This window comes from Saccopteryx bilineata, chromosome 7 (assembly GCF_036850765.1).
Source record: "Saccopteryx bilineata isolate mSacBil1 chromosome 7, mSacBil1_pri_phased_curated, whole genome shotgun sequence".
NCBI lineage: Eukaryota > Metazoa > Chordata > Mammalia > Chiroptera > Emballonuridae > Saccopteryx > Saccopteryx bilineata.
Genome location: NC_089496.1, coordinates 85,940,679 through 85,950,447, shown reverse-complemented (window position 1 = coordinate 85,950,447; position 9,769 = coordinate 85,940,679). Strand labels below are relative to the sequence as shown.

At 46.9% G+C, this 9,769-nt stretch overlaps 1 non-coding gene across 1 annotated transcript; it reads left to right on the top strand.

Moving 5' to 3' along the window:
* The first annotated feature begins 9,376 nt into the window (after positions 1–9,376).
* LOC136311318 (U6 spliceosomal RNA) lies at positions 9,377–9,483 on the top strand. The gene has a single exon (XR_010726721.1). It is a non-coding gene; the product is annotated as a U6 spliceosomal RNA (small nuclear RNA).
* Positions 9,484–9,769: the final 286 nt, after the last annotated feature.

The following is a 9,769-nucleotide window of genomic DNA, read 5'->3' as shown; positions in this document are numbered from 1 at the left end:
TAAAAAACAATGTTTTATACAGATGGTTTGCATTTTTCTCTAATATTAGTAGAATAGGTAATATGTAATAACATCATTGCATACCTATGTGATATTAGATGGGTTATATATTTGTCTGGAAGACTCAGTATTCTCACAACATGGACTCCAAACAGTCCCAGGAACCAGTAAGCATCCCCATCTTCCTGCTGGGCCCCCACCACCAGAGCACTGCCAGGTAAGGCCCAATCTACTGCTGTCATGTTCCAGGCACACTGTGGGAAAGGACCCAACTCCTCAGGGACCCACCAAGGCATCCACAGGGGCCACGGACCTGAACAATGCTTAGCATCTCACACTGGCCAAACCGCCAGTCGGGCCAAGAGCAGTTGCAGGGGGTGGGGTGGGGGGTGGGGGGTTGGAACATCTAGTGGCAGAGGGCCATCTGGGAGCCCATATTCCTGAGTCTGGAGCATTCTACCTCTTACTTCCCATGAGCGAGACATACCTGTCACACCACTAAAGCCTCTCCACGTAAACTTATGTTATTGTAGAGCAAGGGTCCCCAAACTTTTTACACAGGGGGCCAGTTCACTGTCCCTCAGACCGTTGGAGGGCCGGACTATAAAAAAACTATGAACAAATCCCTATGCACACTGCACATATCTTATTTTAAAGTAAAAAAACCAAAATGGGAACAAATACAATATTTAAAATAAAGAACAAGTAAATTTAAATCAACAAACTGACCAGTATTTCAATGGGAACTATGGGCCTGCTTTTGGCTAATGAGATGGTCAATGTGCTCCTCTCACTGACCACCAATGAAAGAGGTGCCCCTCCCGGAAGTGTGGCGGGGGCCGGATAAATGGCCTCAGGGGGCCGCATGCGGCCCGCGGGCTGTGGTTTGGGGACCCCTGTTGTAGAGTATATTGTCACTCTTGGTCAGAAAGATTTATACAAATGTCCCTGTGGGAAGACAACTCTCCCAGCCAGCGTCTCCAAGCCCAGCAGTCAAGGCCACAGGTCCAGAGGGCCCCCTGGCAGAGGAGGCAGAAGATTCCCTGAAGCATTTCATCCCTTCTTTCCCTGGGCAAATTTATACAGATGAAGATATATGCATTTCATTACGTAACCTCACTAAACTCAGGTTTCTCCTCTGTAGAGGAATTGTTTGAAAGATCAAAGAAGACAGCAGGTCGTGCTTTAGCGCAGTGTCTGGCACATGGCAAGCATTCAGTACATGGCGGTGGTCTCGCTGCCAATACCGCTGGTGAAGATGTCACCGTCATTTCTGTATTCCGCAGGAGGGAGGAGTGGCGGGAGGGAGGGAGGGAGGGGTGGGCGGGTGCTGGCTGCTGTCTGTAGTGAGACGCGTCTTCACTCTCTGCAAGGTGGCTGCCTTGTGCCCATCACCCTTGGTTTCACAGCTCACCCCTTTCTGACCCTCATGTAAAGAGAACACAATGAATAACAAATAAGAACTTGTAAAATCTTCAGAGGCCTGGGACAGATTACATCAGACTTGGTCTTTCAAAATATTAATAATTGGGATTTTCTTGTGTGTGTGTAAATAAAATTTACCAGAGGCTTAATTTAGGACAGTTTTAAAATATAATAAGAAAGAACATAAAACTCAAACATAATCTTACCTGCAGAAATAGTTGCAGTTACCCATTTACAATATTTCCAACTAGTCCTGTACATAATTTGGATTACATTCTATATTCTATATGTAAGCTTTATCTTTTTCTTTCACTTTACTTTATGTCATGAGCATTTTTTAGTGTTTTAAAAATCCTTTGAAGTCCCAGCCCATTAGCTCAGTGGGTAAGGCTGTCAACCTGATACGCCAAGGTTGTGGGTTCAATCCCCAGTCAGGACACATACGGGAAGCAAACAACGAATGCATAACTAAGTGAAACAGCAAACAAAAGCTTCTCTCTCTCTCTCCCCCACCCCACCCTTTCTCTCTTTCTCTCTCTAAAATCAATCAGTAAATAATTTTTTAAAAATTATTTGAAAACATTATTTTTAATAGCTGCCTAATATTCTCTTGTAAGGATGGGCTAGAGTTTATTATGGGACACTGAGTTCAGCCTTGGCTTTGATTGTTCATTAGCACCAGCCAAAGGCTAGAAGCTACTCTTTTACCACGTCTACTCTTTCTTGAATGACTCACCACCATGTCTACCAGGACGCAGCTGCTGTCCAGGCAAACATTCCCTCTAAAGGAAGAGCTCAGAGGAGGCCAGAGAGAGGCCACAGAGCAGTTTTAGCACTGAGAGGAAGAATTCCCCACTGTGCAGTGGCTTCCTGACTCTGTCTCGCGGCTCTGGAAGATACATTTGGTTCAGATGGAGACAGGCAATCCGACCCCCGCCCTATGGGGTGCCTGGGCCCTGACAAGCCCCCAGCACTTGCCATCCAGCTGAGCAAGGGGGGCTGAGCTTCCCCAAACTGATGACTCTACAAATTGGCCATGATTCAGGCAATGTGCCCCTTGCTGACTTCAAAACGTAAAACCATTGCAAGGATAAATAAGTCAGTACCATGATGTTTCCTGATTTACTGTTGTCTGTGTCCTCAAAGCAGTGGGGGGCACTTCCTCTGAGGCACGATGGTGTAAAAAAGCTGACGTGTGCATGAATTTCACCTGGTGAAGTCGTTAGGTAGCGTGGCCAGCCCCGCTGGCCCTGATGGCCCCTGGGTGATGGTGTCCAGAGTCTGGGGGAGATGCGACATTTACAGCTTTGGGAGGGATTCAAGCATCCTAGTTGGAGGGGTGACAGATGTGGCCAGCTAGCCACCACAGGTCTTGGGAGTGTGCATTTTCCTGACACACGTTCTGCTTGCAAAGCTTTTGACAGCATTGAGTTTTTCCCTGAGTAGTGCTATTACTCCTGCAGTAAAGGGACAGAAGCAGCAGAGACGGGGATGTGCCTGCGCACAGGGTGGCATCCTGCAGGGCAGGGGGGAAACACGTAAAATAAGAAGGAACACAAAATGCAAAATAAGGAGAAACACTGAGTGGATAACAAACCTAAAAGGTATTTAACATCTCCAGGAATCCATTACATTCCATTAAAACCAAACTATCATGTTTTACCTATACAATTAAGAAAAATTACTTGTAATAGAAAATTACCAGTGTGGGCAGAAAGAGATACTCTCATATGCCGTTGGCAGTGGCGTAAATTTGTATTTGATAATGAGACTCACAAGACAACATCCAAAAGCCAATCCATTTGGTGAGTTATTCAACATCCTGTCATTTAGCCTAAGGAAAATATCAGAGCTGTCCCCAAGGATGTAGGTACAAGCATATTCAGGCAATGTTACTTGCAATAGCAAAATATTGAAAACAGCTTACATGTTCAAAAATAGAGAATTAGTTAAATTAATCACTTTGCTGCATGGGATGAACTATCAAATGGCAATGTTTTAAAACTTCACATTATGAAATTACTTTTCTTAATCACTTGGAAATATGCTGGTAACAAGTAAGACACAGTGGGATCTCAATTTTTAATAGAGATAAAAAAATATATCTTTCTGTCTTTCTAATATATATGCACACACACATATATATATTAGAGCTTTTGTATGATATACACACCATACATATACATACAGACAGACACAGAGAGAGACAGAAAGACAGACAGATGGAGAACAGAGACAAACAGGAAGAAGCAAGGCCACCCAAATGTTAGCAGGAGCCTGAGGTCTTTCTGCCACTTGATGGCACCTTGGAAATGTTCCTTACTACCTTCATATTACCTATTTTAGCTTAAGAACAAACCCAAAGTAAATGGATAGAACTTTGAAACTTTGTTTAAAATGATGGTCTAGGTCCAGCCCAAATGATTTGCTAGTTACTTATGCATTAATGTACTGATCATAAATCAGAGGATTTCAGAGGTGGGCTGGGTCTTAGATTCCCTGCGTGGAGGGTGAGGGGTCTGCATCACCTCACGCTGCCTTGTCGTCGCAAAGGGGAAGGGCCGTGTATTGTCAGTGTTTCAATAGCCAACAGAAATCCTGCGTTCTGGTCGGGAGGCTACAGAGGTACCGGGAACCCAAACCTGGAACCCAAACCTGGACTGTCTTTGGTTTTATCTGAAATTAGATCAGTTCTGTTACGCTGGTTGTTGGATCAACGGCTCTATGGTTAGATATGTCTTCGACTAATAAAGAAATTGGAAGATGAAGTCAATGATACTGAGCAAAAGACATTTGCTTGTTAGCTTGGTATGCAGACATCTTCCAAAACAATGGGTCTCTTAAGAAAAAGTAACAGTGAGAAAGCGCCAGAGCCAGGCCTCCATGCCCCACTGCGCCTGTTGGCTCTTTCAGGGCCCGAGGAGGGGGAGTGGTCTGCCCCCCACGCTGCCGTGCACTCTGGGGCTGAGGATGTCTTCTTCACAGAGGAGATGTGAGCAATAGATAGACATAAAACACCTCATCAAAACATGTCTATCCTATGGCCCAGAAAATCCACTGCAAGTACAGTGTGTCTGAAAGTCATGGTGCACTTTTGACCGGTCACAGGAAAGCAACAAAAGACAATAGAAATGTGAAATCTGCACCAAATCAAAGGAAAACTCTCCCAGTTTCATACCTATTCAGTGCAGTTCGATGTGGTCTCATGCACAGATTTTTTAGGGCTCCTTAGGTAGCTATTCCGTATAGCCTCTACAGACTCGTCACTGACTGATGGCCTACCAGAACGGGGTTTCTCCACCAAACTGCCGGTTTCCTTCAACTGCTTATCCCACCAAGTAATGTTATTCCTATGTGGTGGCGCTTCGTTATAAATGCACCGATATTCACGTTGCACTTTGGTCACGGATTTGAATTTAGCGAGCCACAGAACACACTGAACTTTCCTCTGTACTGTCCACATGTCGACTGGCATGGCCGTGGGCTGCACGGTGTTATACTACACGGTGTTACGTCATCATCTGCGCATGCGCACATGCTGCCACATCATCCTACAGAAACTGCAAGGGTTTTCCTTTTATTTGGTGCAGATTTCACATTTCTATTGTCTTTTGTTGCTTTCCTGTGACCGGTCAAACATGCACCATGACTTTACAGACACACTGTATTAGTTAAGAAGAGCTTGCGTGTGTTCACCAGAAGGCACACTGGCCTGCCAGAAGTGGATTACGGTCGGTTGAGGCCCCGGGTACAGAAAAAAATGCTGGGCCTCTTAAAAAAAGAGAGAGAGAGATAGGGAGCATAAAAGTAGATGTTAACCATATTTTTAAATAAATAAAAAATAGTATGTACTATTAATGTTAAAATTGCACATTTGAAACCAAACATGGTGTAATTAGAAAAAAAGTGTAAAGTTGGGGTTTTGCGGGGCCCTTCAGAAGTCGGGGCCCAATGTGCCTGCCATTAAATCCACCTCTGTAGACTGCTTGTAGCAGCACTGTGTGTACTTCCAATCGGAAATTACCCAAATGCCAGTCGGCAGTAGAACGGATAAGTAAATTGTGGTAGTCACACAATGGGACCTTACTCAGCAATGAGAATGAACAGCCTAGAACCACAGGCCAGATAGCATGTTGAATCAAGAAAGCCAGGCACAAAATAAAACAGGCTGTAGGATTCCATTTATAAATGCACAAAAACGGGTGACAGTAGTCTATGCTGTTAGAGATTCACCTTGAGGATGTCAGGGACTGACAGGAGCCTGAGGCGGGCTTTGGGGTGCTGGTGAGAGCCCGTAGTTTGATCTGCGTGGTGGTTGCACGGGTGTATTCAGACCCTGAAAAGGTCATCCAGCTAGAATGCTTCGAAGGTTGCCGTGTCTGTATGTATACTACACTTCAACTGAAAGTTAGAAAGAAAACTAGCCGGGTGCCAGGCACAAAGTGATGGCACTCATTAACATCATTACTATAAAGCTCTTACTTACTGGCAAAGCCCTAGGTCTGAATCTAGATTGGATGTGGAAATGAAGGAGGAGGGTAAGAAAGGAGAAAAAAGAGGGAAAGAACCAGGAGAATGTGATGGACAGACCCTCAAGGTGCCCCCACCCATGATCCCTGCTTCCTGGTGCTCAGGCCGTTGTGTGACCCCCTCCCACTGAGTACGGGAAGAACCTGTGACTGGCTTCTAACCCATAGAATATGACAAAGGTGATGGGAGGAAGGTGATTATGTTATAAAAGATGACATGGCCATTATACAGGCATCTCTCCTATCCCGGTGGGCCGTGAGGAAGCACTGGTCACACTGGGAACCCCCACATGGCAAGTGACTGCCGCCGCCTGTAGGCTCTGAGAACAGCTTCCAGTCAAGAGCCAGTAAAAGCCTGAAGCCTTGAGTTCCACAGCCTCAAGGAACTGAATGGTGCCAACAGTCATGTGAGGAGGGAAGCGGGTCCTTCCCCCGTCCAGCCTCCATGTGAGAATGCAGCCCTGGCCAACACCTCAATAGTAATCTAGTGAGACCCTAAGAAAAGGACTCAGCTAAACCCGCCTGGACTCCTGACCTGTGAAAACTATGAGATAGTAAGTGTGTATTGTTTTAAGCAGCTAAGTTTGGGGTAATTATTACATAACAATAAATAACAACAAGGGAAGCCAAACAGCCCTGCACATGGTGGGTACAAAATATATCTGATTTAAATTATGTTCCTAGATTTTGAAGTATTTCCATTTAAAATGACCCTGTGGGCCCTGGCTGGTTGGCTCAGTGGTAGAGCCTCGGCCTGGCGTGCAGAAGTCCGGGGTTCGATTCCCGGCCAGTGCCCACAGGAGAAGCGCCCATCTGCTTCTCCACCCCTCCCCCTCTCCTTCCTCTCTGTCTCTCTCTTCCCCTCCCTCAGCCAAGGCTCCACTGGAGCAAAGATGGCCCCGGGCGCTGGGGATGGCTCCTCAGCCTCTGCCCCAGGTGCTAGAGTGGCTCTGGTCATGGAAGAGCGACGCCCAGGATGGGCAGAGCATCGCCCCCTGGTGGGCAGAGCGTCGCCCCCTGGTGGGCGTGCCGAGTGGATCCCAGTCGGCCGCATGCGGGAGTCTGTCTGACTGTCTCTCCCCGTTTCCGGCTTCAGAAAAATACAGAACCCTCCCCCCCAAAAAATAAATAAATAAAATAAAATGACCCTGTGATCTGGCTGTCTCCCATCATGGTTGGCCATCTTTCCCCCCGCGAGCTAAGCCTGGAATCAGCCGACATGGAGGCCATTAGATACATGTGAATTTGGATCCTGGCTCCAATGCCATGGGACCCTGGGAAAGTTCCTTAACCCTTCTGGGTCTCGGCTGCTTTTGACTAATGGAGATAGTGATGTTTTGCCTTGCATGAGGCCCACAACAAAGACTAGTTTTCCTCCTTCTTACAAAGTGACGTTACCAAATTCAGAGGGTTCAGACAGAGTGGAACAGGCACTGTGGAACATTCTGGGCTCACGTGAGGCAGAGGAATGAAATTAAAGTTACTGCATAAAGAAACGGAATGGGATTCTTTTCTATTTCAGGTTTGAAGATCCCTCAGAGAGAGGGTCGCCAAGCTAGGACCTTCCATCCTGGGACAGCAGCACCCACACGCACCTCTGCAGTCCACTACAGCAAGTCGCCCACGCAGAAGCAGTCTATTGGGGCAGGAGAGAGGAGGCGGGCGGACAGCAGGGCGGAGCTGGAATCCGCGCGCCCGGGGAGCTGTATTTCTGCCGAGTAAATCCATCTGCCTTGAAAGAGCTCCTCCTCCAACTCCACGGCTGTAATTGGAGCTTCCTTCCTCAGTGGCAGTTTATTACATTCAAGGTCAGGTGACCAGCGCGGAGTTTCAGAGTTGTCCAATCGCTCTTCACTCGCCTCTGGGGAAAGCTCCGTGATATCTGGAGAATCCACTAAAAACTAGTCTGTCTGCTGGCTCTCGAAAAGTTGGGAGAAACAGGACTGGATTAAACTTTAGTTGTTCTTGTTGGATTTTCATAACTGACTTAAACATTCTTTCTAGGTTTCTTCCCCGTTAATTTGCTACTTGTTGAGTCTCGCTGCAGCAGAGGCGCCTGGGCACAGGCCCGGCACAGAATCAGATAATCACGAACAGCCGCTGCTGGTTGAATCCTGACTCTGTGCCGAGCTCTGCGCCAACTGAGCGCTCCGCGTGCATTACTTCACACAAGTCCCCAACGGACCCAGGAACCATTACACTGAGTGTCGTTCACAGATGAGGAAACAAGTCCAGTGAAGTTAAACAGCTTGCTTAAGGTCACAGAGCTGAGAGTAGACACAGTCAAGATCCAAACTGAGGTCTTTCTGACACCAGAGGTCATGTTTAGAAGCTATGCTCTGGATCCAACTAGGAGGAGACAAGTGGTTGTATCACCGTAAGACCCACTCATTGTTGACCTGTGTTAGGGCTATACACACATGTGAAGCAGTGGTCCCTAGCCTCAAACCATCCACAGTCTAGTGAGGGAAACAAAAATCATGCATGCGAGGATTAGTAACAACTCCTGTGCCGCTGAGCCTGTACAGACCACACTGGTGGAATCTGACGGAGAGCTGTCTGTGAATGGGTAGAGTCAGGGGCTACTCCAGGGGTCCCCAAACTTTTTACACAGGGGGCCAGTTCACTATCCCTCAGACCGTTGGAGGGCTGGACTATAAAAAAAAACTATGAACAAATCCCTATGCACACCTCACATATCTTATTTTAAAGTAAAAAAACAAAACGGGAACAAATACAATATTTAAAATAAAAAACAAGTAAATTTAAATCAAGAAACTGACCAGTATTTCAATGGGAACTATGGGCCTGCTTTTGGCTAATGAGATGGTCAATGTGCTCCTTTCATTGACCACCAATGAAAGAGGTGCCCCTTCCGGAAGTGCAGCGGGGCCGGATAAATGGCCTCAGGGGGCCGTAGTTTGGGGACCCCTGGGCTACTCCTTCCAGCAGAGGGGACTTGAGCTAGAATGAGATCACACTAGACTCAGTAGGTGGAAAGACTTGATGGACACCCAGGTGTGAACAGGATGAGGAGGGCATCCTCGCTCCTCTAGGGTGCCAGGCGGCAAAGGCAGGGAGGTGGGAATGGGTGGAGAGATCAGGAGCGCACAGCTGGTTGGGAAGAGGGTTTGCAAAAAGCAGTGATGGGAAATAGGCGGGGCAAAAGGCTCACGCTGCTGAGAACCCCAATGCCCGGCTAAAGGCGGCTTCCTTCTACAGCCAGTGTGGAGTTTGAGAAGGTGTTGGGGCTTTTACACAAGTTGGAAGGTGTCCTGCTCCTTGACTTGCTTATGTGGTCAATACACAGTATTGGAAGAGACCATCTGAGGTGAGCTTTTGTGCTCTCACCCCCGCATGGCTCTCTCCTAAGGCACTTAAATGAGTTGTTCAAGGAAGGGAGTTAGAAATGGGACGTGGTCATGCTCACTTCGGCAGCACACATAGTAAAATTGGAACGATGCAGAGAAGATTAGCATGGCCCCTGCACAAGGATGACACGCAAATTCGTGAAGTGTTCCATATTTTTACGGAGGACAATTTGACTTTGGGTGATGGGTATGCAACATAACCGAATGTCAAAATAACCTGGAGATGTTTTCTCTGAACGTATGTACCCTGATTTATCCATGTCACCCCTTAAAATTAATTTTTAAAAAAAGAGTATAAAAAAGAAATGGGATGTTGTCTCAAGGAGGCTAAAACCAGATCTTTAGACCATTACACTCCACTGTCTAAACCCGGCCAGGAGCTCAATGTGGGGGTGTCAGCAGGTCAGCATGACTTCCAGAGAAGAGCCCTATCACCAGCAGCCT